Source organism: Ochlerotatus camptorhynchus, unplaced genomic scaffold, assembly GCF_037179485.1.
Source record: "Ochlerotatus camptorhynchus isolate MF236.1 unplaced genomic scaffold, CSIRO-AGI_Acam_v1.1 ptg000516l, whole genome shotgun sequence".
Classification (NCBI taxonomy): Eukaryota; Metazoa; Arthropoda; class Insecta; order Diptera; family Culicidae; genus Ochlerotatus; species Ochlerotatus camptorhynchus.
In genome coordinates, this window is record NW_027041000.1 from 911,982 (window position 1) to 925,386 (window position 13,405).

At 39.3% G+C, this 13,405-nt stretch overlaps 1 long non-coding RNA gene across 1 annotated transcript in view; it reads right to left on the reverse strand.

Moving 5' to 3' along the window:
- Positions 1-282: 282 nt before the first annotated feature.
- Positions 283-13,405, reverse strand: part of LOC135712917 (uncharacterized) — a 276,389-nt gene continuing 263,266 nt past the window's right edge. Inside the window, exon 2 of the long non-coding RNA XR_010518686.1 lies at positions 283-3,594. This is a non-coding gene — a long non-coding RNA (uncharacterized LOC135712917). The remainder of the gene's footprint in view (positions 3,595-13,405) is intronic.

Here is a 13,405-nt window from a genome sequence, read left to right on the forward strand (position 1 = left end):
CATCATGCCACTATTCTAAAAGTGTCCTGGAGTGGTATGAGGCCAATTCTGTCCATTTTGTTCCAAAGGACATGAATCCGCCAAACTGTCCGGAGCTGCGCCCCGTGGAGCAGTACTGGGCAATAATGAAGCGGGAACTTCGGAAGAGCAAGAAGACAGTCAAAGACGAGAAGGACATGTTAAGAAAATGGAAAAAAAAACTGAGAAACTGGTACTGGATGACACTGTAAAGACTTTGATGGAGGGCATCAAGCAAAAATGCGTTCAATTTTACACTCAAGGTTCCATCGATTAACTTTTCTTTTGATTTTTGAAGTAAATATATGTATAAAACTACCCTAAAATTTTGGTTTGATTCTAAACATTATAAGAAAATTGGCATGACATTTTCGGTGTCGCAATAATTTCGTGTTCGCCCTTTAGGTCAAGTACACAGCATTCTGTGAGCAGTACCAAGAACCAAGGGAGACGGCTTCAATAACTTAGAACCATGGTAACATTGCAAGTTTTAATGAGGTTTTAAAGCATTCTACAAGTCTAAATCTTGTTCTAAAGAGCCCTCATAAAACCCAAATTAGTACTAGGCAAGTCTTGTAAATATATAACCGTCATCCGCAGAACCCTAAATATACCCTAGGCCTAGATTAATCCTCATCACCCAGAAGTTCATTGGAATTTCTGATCGAATAGCAATTTTTTTTCCTATCATCGCCTTGGGACATCTTGAATCACATCAAATCCAATCCTCGGACCCTCAAATGGAAACGTGTTGAAATGAACCTCAAGTCATTCTTCCCAATACTTCTAAGAAATTGTAAGACATGCTTCGTGGACTTCAAGAACCTACAGTTCAAGAAGCAAGTCTAAAAGAACTTCAGGACAATGCTTTTTGAATTTACTGAGAGTCATCAGAATCGTCATTCGAACTTATCTCTTACCTCAAATATTGAACCAAAAAGTACCCAGAAGACTATCCTTGACACACGAGACTTTAAAGCAGCAACAGATGGTCATCGGAACTTAAAAATCTTGGGTTTACCTTTAAAGTCTCCTGCAATCGTCCGGACTTGTTCTCGAAGTTTTTTTTTTATCCAGTTCGCGCAATTGCGTTAGCTTTACGGAGCCGATAATTCATTGTTCATAATTTGTAACAAAATTCACTTAATTCTATGTCCAGTAGGAGTTGGGTCTAATACTCGCAGCTTACCCGAGGTTAGAGGGGTACATTGTCGAAGAAAATGTTCTCCAAGTTCAGCAAATAAAAGTCTATGGAACTTTCCGTTCCATCAAATGAACCGAATTGACCATTTTGTAGACATTCCAGGAACTTATAGGGATTTTCAGAGGACTTCAAAGGATGCTTAAAGGATTTCAAGAGATTTATGTAATCTCCAACAGAGTTTGTGAATGCCCCCTTATCACCCTTCGCAAATTCAAGAAAACTGAAATAAATAAATCAGTAATTTTCAGACATTGCTTGAATCTGCACAGTAAACAACAAGTAGAAAAGGTTGAACACGAAAAAATCCGGAAACATTAAAAACGCTGCCATTAAGACAATTGTTGAGATTTTTTCTTAATTTCACTGAATCAAACTAAAAGTGTATAGAGTCACAGTAGGCATTGGCGGTCAGGATAAGTTCATTTAAATTTATTGATGAGCGTTTTATTAGAATAATTGTATATCTTTTACGTCGTTTTTTTTCCTTTTAATTCTACTATTTTTGTATTACTTTTACTTTCACTTTCACTAATTCACTTTCACTATCACTTTGAACTATAAAACTGAACTAGACACTGAAGAAGTTTGCAAGTTGTAAACGAAATACGTATCTGTTATAGTTCAAAGTGATAATGAAAGTAAAGAGTGAAAATGAATAAGTGAAAGTGAAAGTGATACAAAAGTAGTAGAATTAAAAGGAAAAATCGACGTAAAAGGTATAAGTTCATTTGTTTGCAACATGGCTTCACCGGAGCAAGCACGTTGCGATTCGATCCCGCACGCTCGAAACAAAAATCCCAGTCTATCCGCTCGATAGCTAGCAAAACTTTTGAATTTGGCAGTTTTCGATGAAATTCCTGGGCAGGAATGTTGACCGGAAGAGTGCCCCGGAAGAATGTAAAATGTTAAGTTCTTTGTCTGGCAAGCAACCGGCAATGTCAAAAAATACGTGAAATGGTTTTGACTGACCAGAAAGTGAAGGTGTGCGAGCTAGCAGATACCGCAAAGATTAGTACTGAGCGCACACGCCATATTTTGGGTGAGATTCTGCATATGAAAAAGTTATCATGACGCTGGGTGCCGCGCAAGCTCACTTCTGACAAAAAACACGAACGCGAGAGCACTTCGAAAGAGCGTTTGGACTTGCTGATACGGAATCGGGCGGACTTTTGGCGTCGATTGAAGACTGTTGATGAAACCTGGATCCACTATTACACCCCAGAGAACAGAATGAGTGCCCGGCAATGGACTGAAGCCAGCACGAGTGCTCCGAAGCGGCCGAGGGAGGCTCGATGGGTCGGAAAGGTTATGGCGTCGGTTTTCTGGGATTGTCATGGCATACTCTTCGTGAACTACATCGAAAAAAGGAAAAACCATCAACAGCGAGTATTACCGTGCATTATTTTAGCGATTGAAGGCCGAAATTGCTGCAAAATAGCCACACATGAAGCGAATTTTCTTTTGTTTTTGCAAAGCAATGCGCCGGCGCACAAGAGCATCGCAACCACGGCTAAAATCAATGACTTACGGCTCCAATTGCTTCCGCATCCACCGTATTCGCCCGATTTGGCTCCCTCAGACTATTATCTCTTCCCGAACCTCAAAAGACGGCTTTAGGCCGGCGCCGGTGGTGTAGTGGTAAGCGTGACTGCTTTCTCACCCCAAGGGGTCTGGGTTCAATCCCAGTCGAGGTCGGTGGGATTTTTCTTAGGCATAAAAATCTCTGGTCACGTCTTCCTTCGAAAGGGAAGTAAAGCCGTTGGTCCCGGCCCATGTGTGTTGAATGGGTGCGAAATCCTACGCAGGTGCGGAAGCTGCCTTTCTGCACATTCGATTGCCGTCAATGGATGGTAGAATTCTTGTAATTTTTGTGATGCACTCGTCGTAATTTTCTTCAAATTATCCTTTGATTTCACCACCATTTTTCAATTGTGTTGAACACATTTTTCAAAACCATCTGGCATCCCTGCTCTCATACAGATTTTTTTTAATTTTAACTATCGCGTAAAATATACTCTTATTTAATTCTGAGCTACAGGTAGCATAAACAACGGAATTGTTTACAAGCTTGACAACAATATTGCTAATTTATGCGATACTGCGCTTAAATTTTCTCGAAATATCGTGATAATTTAGGTCAAGTCTAGCGTTAATTTTGTGTGCGCTATATCTCGCAGAAATTTACATGATTTCTTCAAACGGTGCAGTCAAGGCCCAATCACAATGACAGCGGAAGCGGAACGGCAGTGGCAGCGGAAAAGCCCGATCTATGTAAGGCTACTTGTCGGATTGAAAACTAGTTAGAACTAGAGAGGGTCTAGTATACGAGAGGAGCGGATTTAAAACAAACTGCCTTGGCTGGCAACCTATGCCTAGGTTATACATGGCATGAAAAATTACTATTTGAAATTTACTGCAAAAATTCGTCACGCACCCTGTATGTAGCAACAGTGCCAATGCAATCTAGATAGGTGTTGCTCGATTGGCTCTGGCTTTGACAGTTCGTTTGGCTCAAAACCAGCTCCTTTCTTATACTACACCCTCTCTAGTAAGAACCAAATCGACTTCGGTTAGGCATCTTCATGTCATTTGTGACTACTGTCAAACTTGTCTTTTCCGTTCTGCTTCCGCCCACATTGCGATAGGGCCTTCATTGTTATCATTGTTACTCTTGGAAAAGGAGTATTGCCAGTTCACAAAAACCTAAGCAGTCATTGAGTTTTCAGAAACAAGAAGAAGACACAACCGCAGGTGTCATACATTCCAAACACTGACACAAAAAAAATATATATTATGAACTGTTATAAAATTCGGATCTAATTGAAATAATTTCTTCTTAGATACCTTTTGGCACCGGTTCGGGCATATTTGGCGCTAATATGTAGCCACAACCGGAATTATATCTTATTCTTAAACCTCATTTTCTGACATTTTATGTGAGGTTCTGCGGATATCAAAGAACTCTGTTCGTCCCATATGTCAAGCATTTTACTCAGAAATATATTTTGATAGTTTGAGAGGAAAAAAATCTCGTTTATTGCCCGTTTAAGGACAAAATGAACTGTTTTCCGTTGACCTGCTAGATGGTTTGGTTAACGACTTTGAACGTGTTGAGTATAGCTGGATCGCTCAAGGATCGCTGTATAAACTTATCCGGTTTGCCTAATTTAACTACATTGCACACACTTAGAAATTTTTACAGAAATCTGTAAAATTTTACCGAAATCTCAACAGCTGAACGTTCGGTAAATAGTTTCGCAGATTTCCTGTAATTTTTCACAAATATCTGTGAATTTTTCACAGATATCTGTAAATAATTACAAGAAAACTGTAAAATGGTTTTCCGAACGTTCAGCTGTTGAGATTTCGGTAAAATTTTACAGAAATCTGTAAAATAATCTTAGTGTGCAGGCTAGAATACAGGATGAACTTCCGGTTTATTTTTAGGCATGATTGGTAGGTTGAACGGTGGCTGGATTGTCAGTTCGAGTGCTGACTGCATCACTTTGTACTTAAAATATATAAACTATTTACTTTCTTCTATCTAAATGATGCAAATCGGGGATGGCACAGCTGTACCGCTATAAATTCACGTACAAACTTAATTTTTCATAGATTTTTAATCCGATCTTTCATCAGTGCTATTGATCTTTTGTGATGCTTATCGCGTTGCTATGAGGATATAGCTTTCTGCGAATAGTTTTGGTTAAGTGCTTCAAATTTTCATTGGCATTGGCTGTCAGTGACGATTGTCAATTTAGGTTGTCACATCTGACGCCAAATGCTAATTTTTCTCTGAATTGGCAAAAATAAAATAAAGAGGATAAGTGAGGTTGCCTTTTGCTAGTACTGATCAATCATGACATCTGAAGAGAGTGCAGTAGGCCGCGCTTGAAAGCTGATATGTTTTTCTTCTGAGAATTCTTATAGCAGTGTGAAACCGATCTTTTTGCCAGTGCGAACTCTAGCTAGGTATTAAAAACTGCGGTACAACTTGGATATTGACCAAATGGACGCGGTCACTGCATTCCTGCAGAGCGAGCTGAAGGACGAGGAGATCTACATGCTCCAGCCAGAAGGGTTCGATGCGTCGAATGGAAAGGTGTGCAGACTGAAGAAGGCCCTCTACGGTCTCAAGCAGTCCAGCCGCGTATGGAACGCGCAGTTGGATGTGGTGCTGCAGGAGTTCGGACTGAAACGGTCGAGCGTGGATCCCTGTTTGTACTGGTGCATCCGTGGAGGAAAGATGATGTTTGTGACTATCTACGTCGACGATCTCTTGATTTTCACAAACGATCGGAAGCAAAAGAAGAAGCTGAAGGCCCATCTGCACAAGCGGTTCCAAATGAAAGACCTCGGGGAGGCGCAACAATGTCTTGGCATCAGAATCACGAGGAAGCGTGAAGAAGGCAAGCTGTGGTTGGATCAACAAGCCTACATCGAAGACATCGTCAATCGCTTCGGTATGGCCGATGCCCACCCAGTTGCAACACCAGCAGATCCAAGCATCAAGTTGGACAAGTCGATGGCACCGAAGACGAAATCTGAAATGGAAGAAATGAAGTCAGTGCCATACAAGGAAGCAGTCGGGTGTTTGTCGTTTGCAGCTCAAGTCACCCGACCGGATATTGCTTTTGCCGTCAACGTTGTGAGCCAGTACAGTGCCAACCCTGGCCGTCCTCACTGGGAAGCGGTGAAGAGGATAATCCGGTACCTGATAGGTACAATAACCAAGAAGCTAGAGTACTCGACAAGCGGTCCAGCGGACATAGTTGGGTACAGCGATGCCGATTGGGGAGGAGATGCGGACGACCGGAAATCCACAACCGGTTATGTGTTCATGATGCAGGGAGGTGCGATCTCGTGGAACGTCAAGAAGCAGCCTACCGTAGCCCTTTCGTCCTGTGAAGCGGAATACATGGCCATGTCTCGCACGATCCAGGAAGCTATGTGGTGGAGTAATCTGCAGTCGCAGTTTTGCGAGGCCAAACCGATTTCCGTGTGCTGCGATAATCAATCGGCAATCAGCATCGCCAACAACGGTTCGTATAACCCCCGGACCAAGCACGTCAGTATACGGTACCATTTCGTGCATGATAGCCTGCAGCATGGTGTCGTCCAACTGAGCTACACGTCGACAACGGAACAGCCAGCCGATGGGTTCACGAAGCCGATGACCGTTCAGAAGCAGCAGAAGTTTCGGAAGCTAACTGGCGTCGCGGATTAGGGAGGAGTATTGTGATCGTAGCAACCCAGTAATTCGCGTCGCTATATGCACTTGTTATTAGTTGCTAAGTTTCTGAATAAAATTTTCATTCCACTGTTCAACGTCAACCGATAAAGACGTGTTTCAATTACTCTCTACAATTAAAACAAACGAGCAAACTGACGTTTGTCAGAAAACAAGCAGACCCAATCTTGATACCCGATGCAGGTTGGTATTGAATAATAAACGAATTCGCTATTAGATAGAAAGTTACTTAGCTTTTATCCCATCGGTAAAAGTTTGAAGATTAACGATACAGAGTGGTTCACGCTATTCGATATTGATGCAGTGAGTAAGAGACTAGTAGTTTACTAAGCAAATTTCTAACAAATCCTTACCGCTCACAGCCAAAGTGGGCGCCATGCAAGTAGGACATCACAATTTAGAACACTATACACACCTAACAATGAAACGTGCCTCTGTTAGTAACACATTAGGGTAATAAGATAATTTTTTTATCTTGTAATGGAATTTGTTGCAGAATTACAGAGTCCTTGAAAAAGGTTTAATAAATAATGCTGTTTTTTTAGACTGCCAGAGCCGAACACATCGAATACGAAATCCAAATTCCAGTTACAGCGGTACATTTGTCATAACATTCCTCCACATTTTCAAACAGCAGCAGACGGTTCGAAGCCAAGAATTTCGCACAACTAGCCGTTCAGTTTTTATCAGTTACCTCAGAACACCAATCCAAAGCAATGGGAAATAATAAACCACGTGCCACGCACTCGCACACATTCCATCAAGTTAGGTTCCACCGGTATTAGTGTTTTCCGTTTTTCTTCTGTTTTTCTATAAAACCTCTAATCAGACCTATTAATTTACATTGTTCAACACATGGAACAGAACACACACAGATTTGCCTGCACGTTTGTTACAGCATCGTTCTTCTATCGTTTCAAACTATAGGATACAAAAGTTTCTTTCCCCATCCGCTTCCGTTAATTCTGCATTCAAGCATTGGCAACAGCGCCAATCTGATCAGCGTCTTTTTCTTACGTGCTCCTAAACCAAATGGAATTCATTTACAAAAACCTCGCTAGCCTTACAGTAGATTGCCTTAACTTACGTAACATAGAGTTTTTGTTTGTTTTACGGTTCCTTTCCTTTCTTGCTTAAATTATCTTAAATATAGCTTGTATAAAATTCGTTTCTTTACTTTATTGTTTTAAATTTATCTTTAATCGTATTGGATTTCATTTTTTTCGCATTCTCTTTTAGTTCGTCCACTATTTTACACTTGCTTTGCTATAATATTCCTTCCGTTCAACGAGTTGCTTTATTTTTTTCGTTTCGCTTTTGAGTGTGAGCGTGTTACACTAAACGAACACGCCAGGGTCGTCAAAACTGACTGTGCTCTCTTAGCAGCAATAAAATTAATCAACAGAAATCAAACTTAAGTAAAATAAAACTTTCAAGCGACAAACAAACAACAATTTTTTCGCTTACTTTTTTTTTGGTATCATTCGATTGGGAGGGAAATTGGCTTCTTAAACCTATGGTTCAAAATCTTAAAAGCTAATCATTCGAAAGCATAACGCCAATTATGAAACTCCTGCGAACAGGAAGGGATTTGTGCTAGAACGTAGAAAAGCTGGAGTTTTGCAGTTGTGCTTAAGTGCGTTCGTCAGATTGATCTAAAAAAAAAACAGCAGTAGAACAAATGCCGGAAGCAGTTCCTGACGTCGGAACAAAGAACGAAAAAGTGCGCCTCCGTGGGTGCAACACTCTGCTCTTGTTCGTCGTTTTACCCTTCTTTTTACGATTTTTCTTCGTCTCGAAAAAAAAAAGTTTGTAAAAAATATATTTGATCTAAACTACAGTTTTGTTTCCGCTAGTTTATTTTTTTCTAATGTTCTCACCAATTTTATCCATTTCTCTATTCTACTGCTAAATATTACACACCTTTCTCATTAACTGTGTTTTTTTGCTTCTTTCTGTTTCACTACTCTTTTCTCTTGTGAGTCCATTCCATTCGCTACACAAGTGGACTGTACGTTCATATTTATATGCTGCGTGCTAATTCACTTTTAAATAATACTTTGTTCGTTTTTGATTGTGTGTATGTGTGTGTGTGTGTGAGTGTTTAAAAACTGTGTTTTATTATGTGTATCTTCTCTGCTTTTTGTAATATATGAAAGGAAATAAATAGCTTTTCATCGTACGAATGTTGATGTTGTCAGTGCTTTTTGCTTGTTTTGCATGGTTTGCTGTAGTTTGTTTTGTTTATTATTGCATTTTGGTATTGTGTTTAACTTTTATATGTGTTTCTTTTCATGGTACCGGTGCTTGCATTTGCGCGGATTCAGGTGTTAGTTTGGTGGTGACAGTTGGTATTTTTTTTTATTCGTTCTACGGGGACATAGAGTTGTAACAGTAGGTCAATGACTTAAACAGCAAACAAAAGAATACAAAACATTGAAAAATACCTGGAACGATAACACACTAAACCGCCCGGACATCCAATGGAGCCTAACGGAGTGACATCAAACATTTTCGAAATGCGGTAGAAATTCTCATCCGTATTAATTCTTCTGATTTGTTATCATTTTTTGTTGCTTATATCGTTATCATTACTTGTTTCTATAAGATTCGTCTACTGTTTTTAAAATACGTAAAAAATTATGCAGTCTTTGATTAATACTATTTTTGACACATTTTTTCACTGTTCAATTTCAATCAGTTTTGGTTTCGTTTCGCTTAAGTTGATCTAAAATGGCTGGTGATACATGTGTGAATGTAGGGTGGTTTTATTGAATGAGTGACTGCGCGTAATTGTGATCAGATTTGTTTGAATTTGGAATATCAGTAACACAAATTATTAAATCATCATAACACGAATACACCAAATAATAGAGTTCTGAAAAAAACAATGCATCATTTAATTTGTTACCGGGGGACAGCCCTGGCGTAGTGGTTAACATATGTACCCCTCACGCCGATGTCACGAGTTAAAACATCATCCCCAGGTCACAAGTCACAATTTACCCATGACTGTTAAAGTAACTATAATTTTAAATAAAAATAATTCGTTTCCGTATCTTCTCGTTTTAATCCCTCAGAAAATGACAAGACAATGAATGAGCAAAACAAAAATCATTGACTTGCACATGGAGAGGTAACCCACATGGCTTGTTCGTACTCACTTTCACGGAAACATAACAATCTCTTGGTGGAAATGTTCGTTACCGGACGAACTGATCGAGCTTTGGACTAGTTTCATTCGAAAAAAATATAATTTTTTTTATTAAATTGCAAGCAGGAATTGGTGCAATTGACTAATTAAAGATATCATACCCACAACTGGTATTCAGTTCTTCTTCTTTTGTCTTTATTACGATTCAGCTTAGTGTTCATTCTAAGTCTATACCATTTTTGGATTAGTATATATTGTGTGACAAGTACAATCCTACTCTCTACACCGTACGAAATTTCATGTAAATTTCTGCGACATATAGCGCACATAAAATAAACGCTAGATTTTGAATAAATTTACGCGATATTTCGTGTAAATTTAAACGCAATATCGCATAAATTATCAATATTGTATGCAAGCTTGTAAACGATTTCGCCGTTTGTGCCAAGAATGGCTCAAAATTAAACGAAGGGAGATTTTACGCGATAGATAAATTCAGAATTTTTTCTGTGTACTCAAGAAGCCGTGAATTTTTCCAAACCGAAAAATCTTAGACCAGACTGCACCGTTCGAAAAATTCATGTCAATTTCTGCGAGATATAGCGCACATAAAATTAACGCTAGATTTGGCATAAATTTATGCGATATTTCGTGTAAATTTAAGCGCAATATTGCATAAATTAGCAATATTGTATGCAAGCTTGTAAACGATATCGCTGTTTGTGCCAAGTATAGCTCAAAATTAAACGAAGGGAGACTTTACGCGATAGTTAAAATTCAGAATTTTTTTCTGTGTGGGAATAGAACCTAGCAGCCTCCAGTATGGTAATACCTAAAAGCTGTGCCTTTACCGACGGAGCTAAGGATGGCCCCGTGGTATGCAGTTACATTTATTTATTCTTCATCTCGAGTTCATAAAAAATCCACCGACTGATTATTAGCTTATGTTCCTCATTCTACTTTTAAACACAGACTGGGACCTAGGCGCCTAATACAAAGGAGCCACAGAAGGAAGAAGTGTAAGTTTGTTTACTAAAATAAACTATCAGTGTTCACTCGGCTGTCGACAGAAGCAGGCCACTCTCGATGTGTGTCCGGCGTTAGTCGTTCGTCTGTTTACTCGGCAGCAACCATTGTGTGGTCCTCCTCATTGTTCTTCATCAGCAGTTCTTTCGGTCGATGCGTCGTCGACTTTGAAAAGCAACCGTTTCATGATGAATCTGTGAGTGATGACCACGTTTAGTGTCCATTGCTGCAATGGAAGCGCTCTGCCGTTGGCGATACTTCCATACAATGAAACGACTGGAAGCGCATCCCGTTATGATGGAGAAGGCTTATTGGAACGCTGAAGATACAGTGTTTATTGTATTGTACTCTAAACACTTAATCACGGTTTCCATGTTCGGTAATTTGCTTTTACAGTTTTCAAACTGTAAATCACAAAAATACCGATCATTCAGCTATTCTCAATAAAACTACTGATGGTCAGTAGCTATTGCGACAAGCTACTGAATACGGTAAAAGCATGTACTGAATTTACCGTAAAATAACAGCTTTACGGAGAATGAATGAAACTCAGTAAAATGGAGTACCGAGTTTTCAGTATTCATTGTTTTTTCCTGAATAGTAATCAAACGAAATTCCAAAATTGTATATCATGCCAGTAAATCAAATTACATACGCCATCTTCCTCCGTTCTACCTCGCTGACTTGACAACGGAAATATCCGCGTGAAGAAGCAAACCATTGTGAAAATCAATGAAACATTGGGCAGTTTCTGCACTTCTGCATCATTTCCAGATGTTTGATTTCGAAGCAGAACCATTCAATACAATTGCCTTATATAGAGCTCCAGACTTTGGCACGCAATCCAGCACACCGAGAGAGCCACAATCTGGTTGAATCATCAGGAAGTGCTGACCTCTCAACCAGAACTAGTTTTGCTGGGAGCTTACTAGAATTGCGTACATTATTGTTTGTTTTCTAATATGATGCTATTCAAATTTCAAAATATCTAGTTGACTCTTCTAGAGAGTTTGCTTAAATGGCTTGTTTACCCATAAGAATGGGAAACTAATATCTCTCCCATCGAGAACTCATAGACCAGAACATCTGAACATCAGAAAACTATTCTAATTTATTGAATGTAAAACAATCGTCACGTCGGTCATAGCTTGTAATGATTGCCTGAACCATGCGTAAAGAGAACATCGAAACATTGAACGTCGCGTGAAAGTGGATCTTGATGAAGGCCTAAGTTCTATTTCGTAGCTTTTAGTTTTAGGATTTCAAAGATCGTCGGTTGCAGTGGCTGAGCAGAAAAACGCGGTCCCAGGTCCTTTCATATTAAAAATGTATGGTAAGATCGCTTGTTTATCGTGTATATTGTAAAACTTTTTGTTGTCGTTGGTGCCGGGTTTGAATAGTTATAAAAACTTGAGTAACGCTATATTGTGATATGATGGGCTCGGTGACCTTAGAGCAACCGGTTTTGCTTACTGAGTAGAACATCATGTGTCTAATCTCTAGCCCATCCACATTCAAGATTCGTCAATCGTTTTGTTTGTTAACATGACTACATGTTAATAACAACAACTCGATGATTAAAAAGGAGCTCGTCTGCCTAGGACATCAATTCAGCGAGTGTCACGTCAACACATTCCTACCCCATCCTTTCTTGACCTGTGTTCGTGCGCGGCCGTCGGCTCTATTGCCTAGTTTAAGATCACAAGTTTTTACACATTGAGGATGATTGCTAGTCCCAAGCATCGTCTATTGGTTCTCTGTGTAAGTACAGCTGGTCTGGCAATAACAGAGTAGTAACCGTGGGCGGTCAATCATGCTCATGCATACTCAAAACAATCATATTTTATTTATTAAAAAATAAAATTTGAAGGAAGAAAATATTATTTATCGGAACAAATATATATATGAAAAATAATATATAATATATTCCACTTGTTTGAAAAATCTGTATACTTTCTAAAAATCTGTAATCTGTGTATACAGATATCTGTATCAAAATATTGAAACAATCTGTATGATTACATTTGTATATGTGGCATCCCTTCAGCTAGCTTTCTTTTTCTGTTGAAGTAGAGCAGCCTCGCATCATTCTAGCACCTCCGTCGGCATTTACAAACATATTTTTAATCGTTTGTCTCTCTTTCTTCCGTCGCTTCATGTTTCATTTTTCATTTTCTTCAAGCCTCAGTGATACGAAAGACTAATGCTGGGTTTAGACTAGGCAAGTCAAATGATCAACTGAGTTGAATTCAATTGGCTTGAAAAGTTGAGCCTGGTTCAACCTTTTTTCAATTCAAGTGAGTTGATCAAGTCAGTTGAATGGCATGGTTTACACAGTTGGTTGGAAATGCTAACATGAAGCTTTAGTGTGATGATTTATTAGCTAGAGAATGATCTTTAGAAGAGGGTAGGTGGATAGTTCCGTTAGAGTACGGCAGTATGAAAATTGAATAGAAGTTGAAAATGAGCGAAGGGCCATTAATGCGACAGTTTTTCAAGATAGACGCACATTTTTGCCTAACCCGTACGATGTACGCGGGGACTTGAAGTATGTCTCCAAGTCCACAGGCAAAAATGGGCTTTAGGTAGTGATGAAAACGCATATTAAATAAATTGCAAAAACGGTGACAGACTGTCTGTGAAAGAAATTTTAAACCAAATTGAGGCTTCGTTTCAACTCAAAAATCGACGTTACTTTCATTGCAAGAGGTGAGCAAAGGAAAGACTAAAAAATCCATAGCCAGCCTTTCAT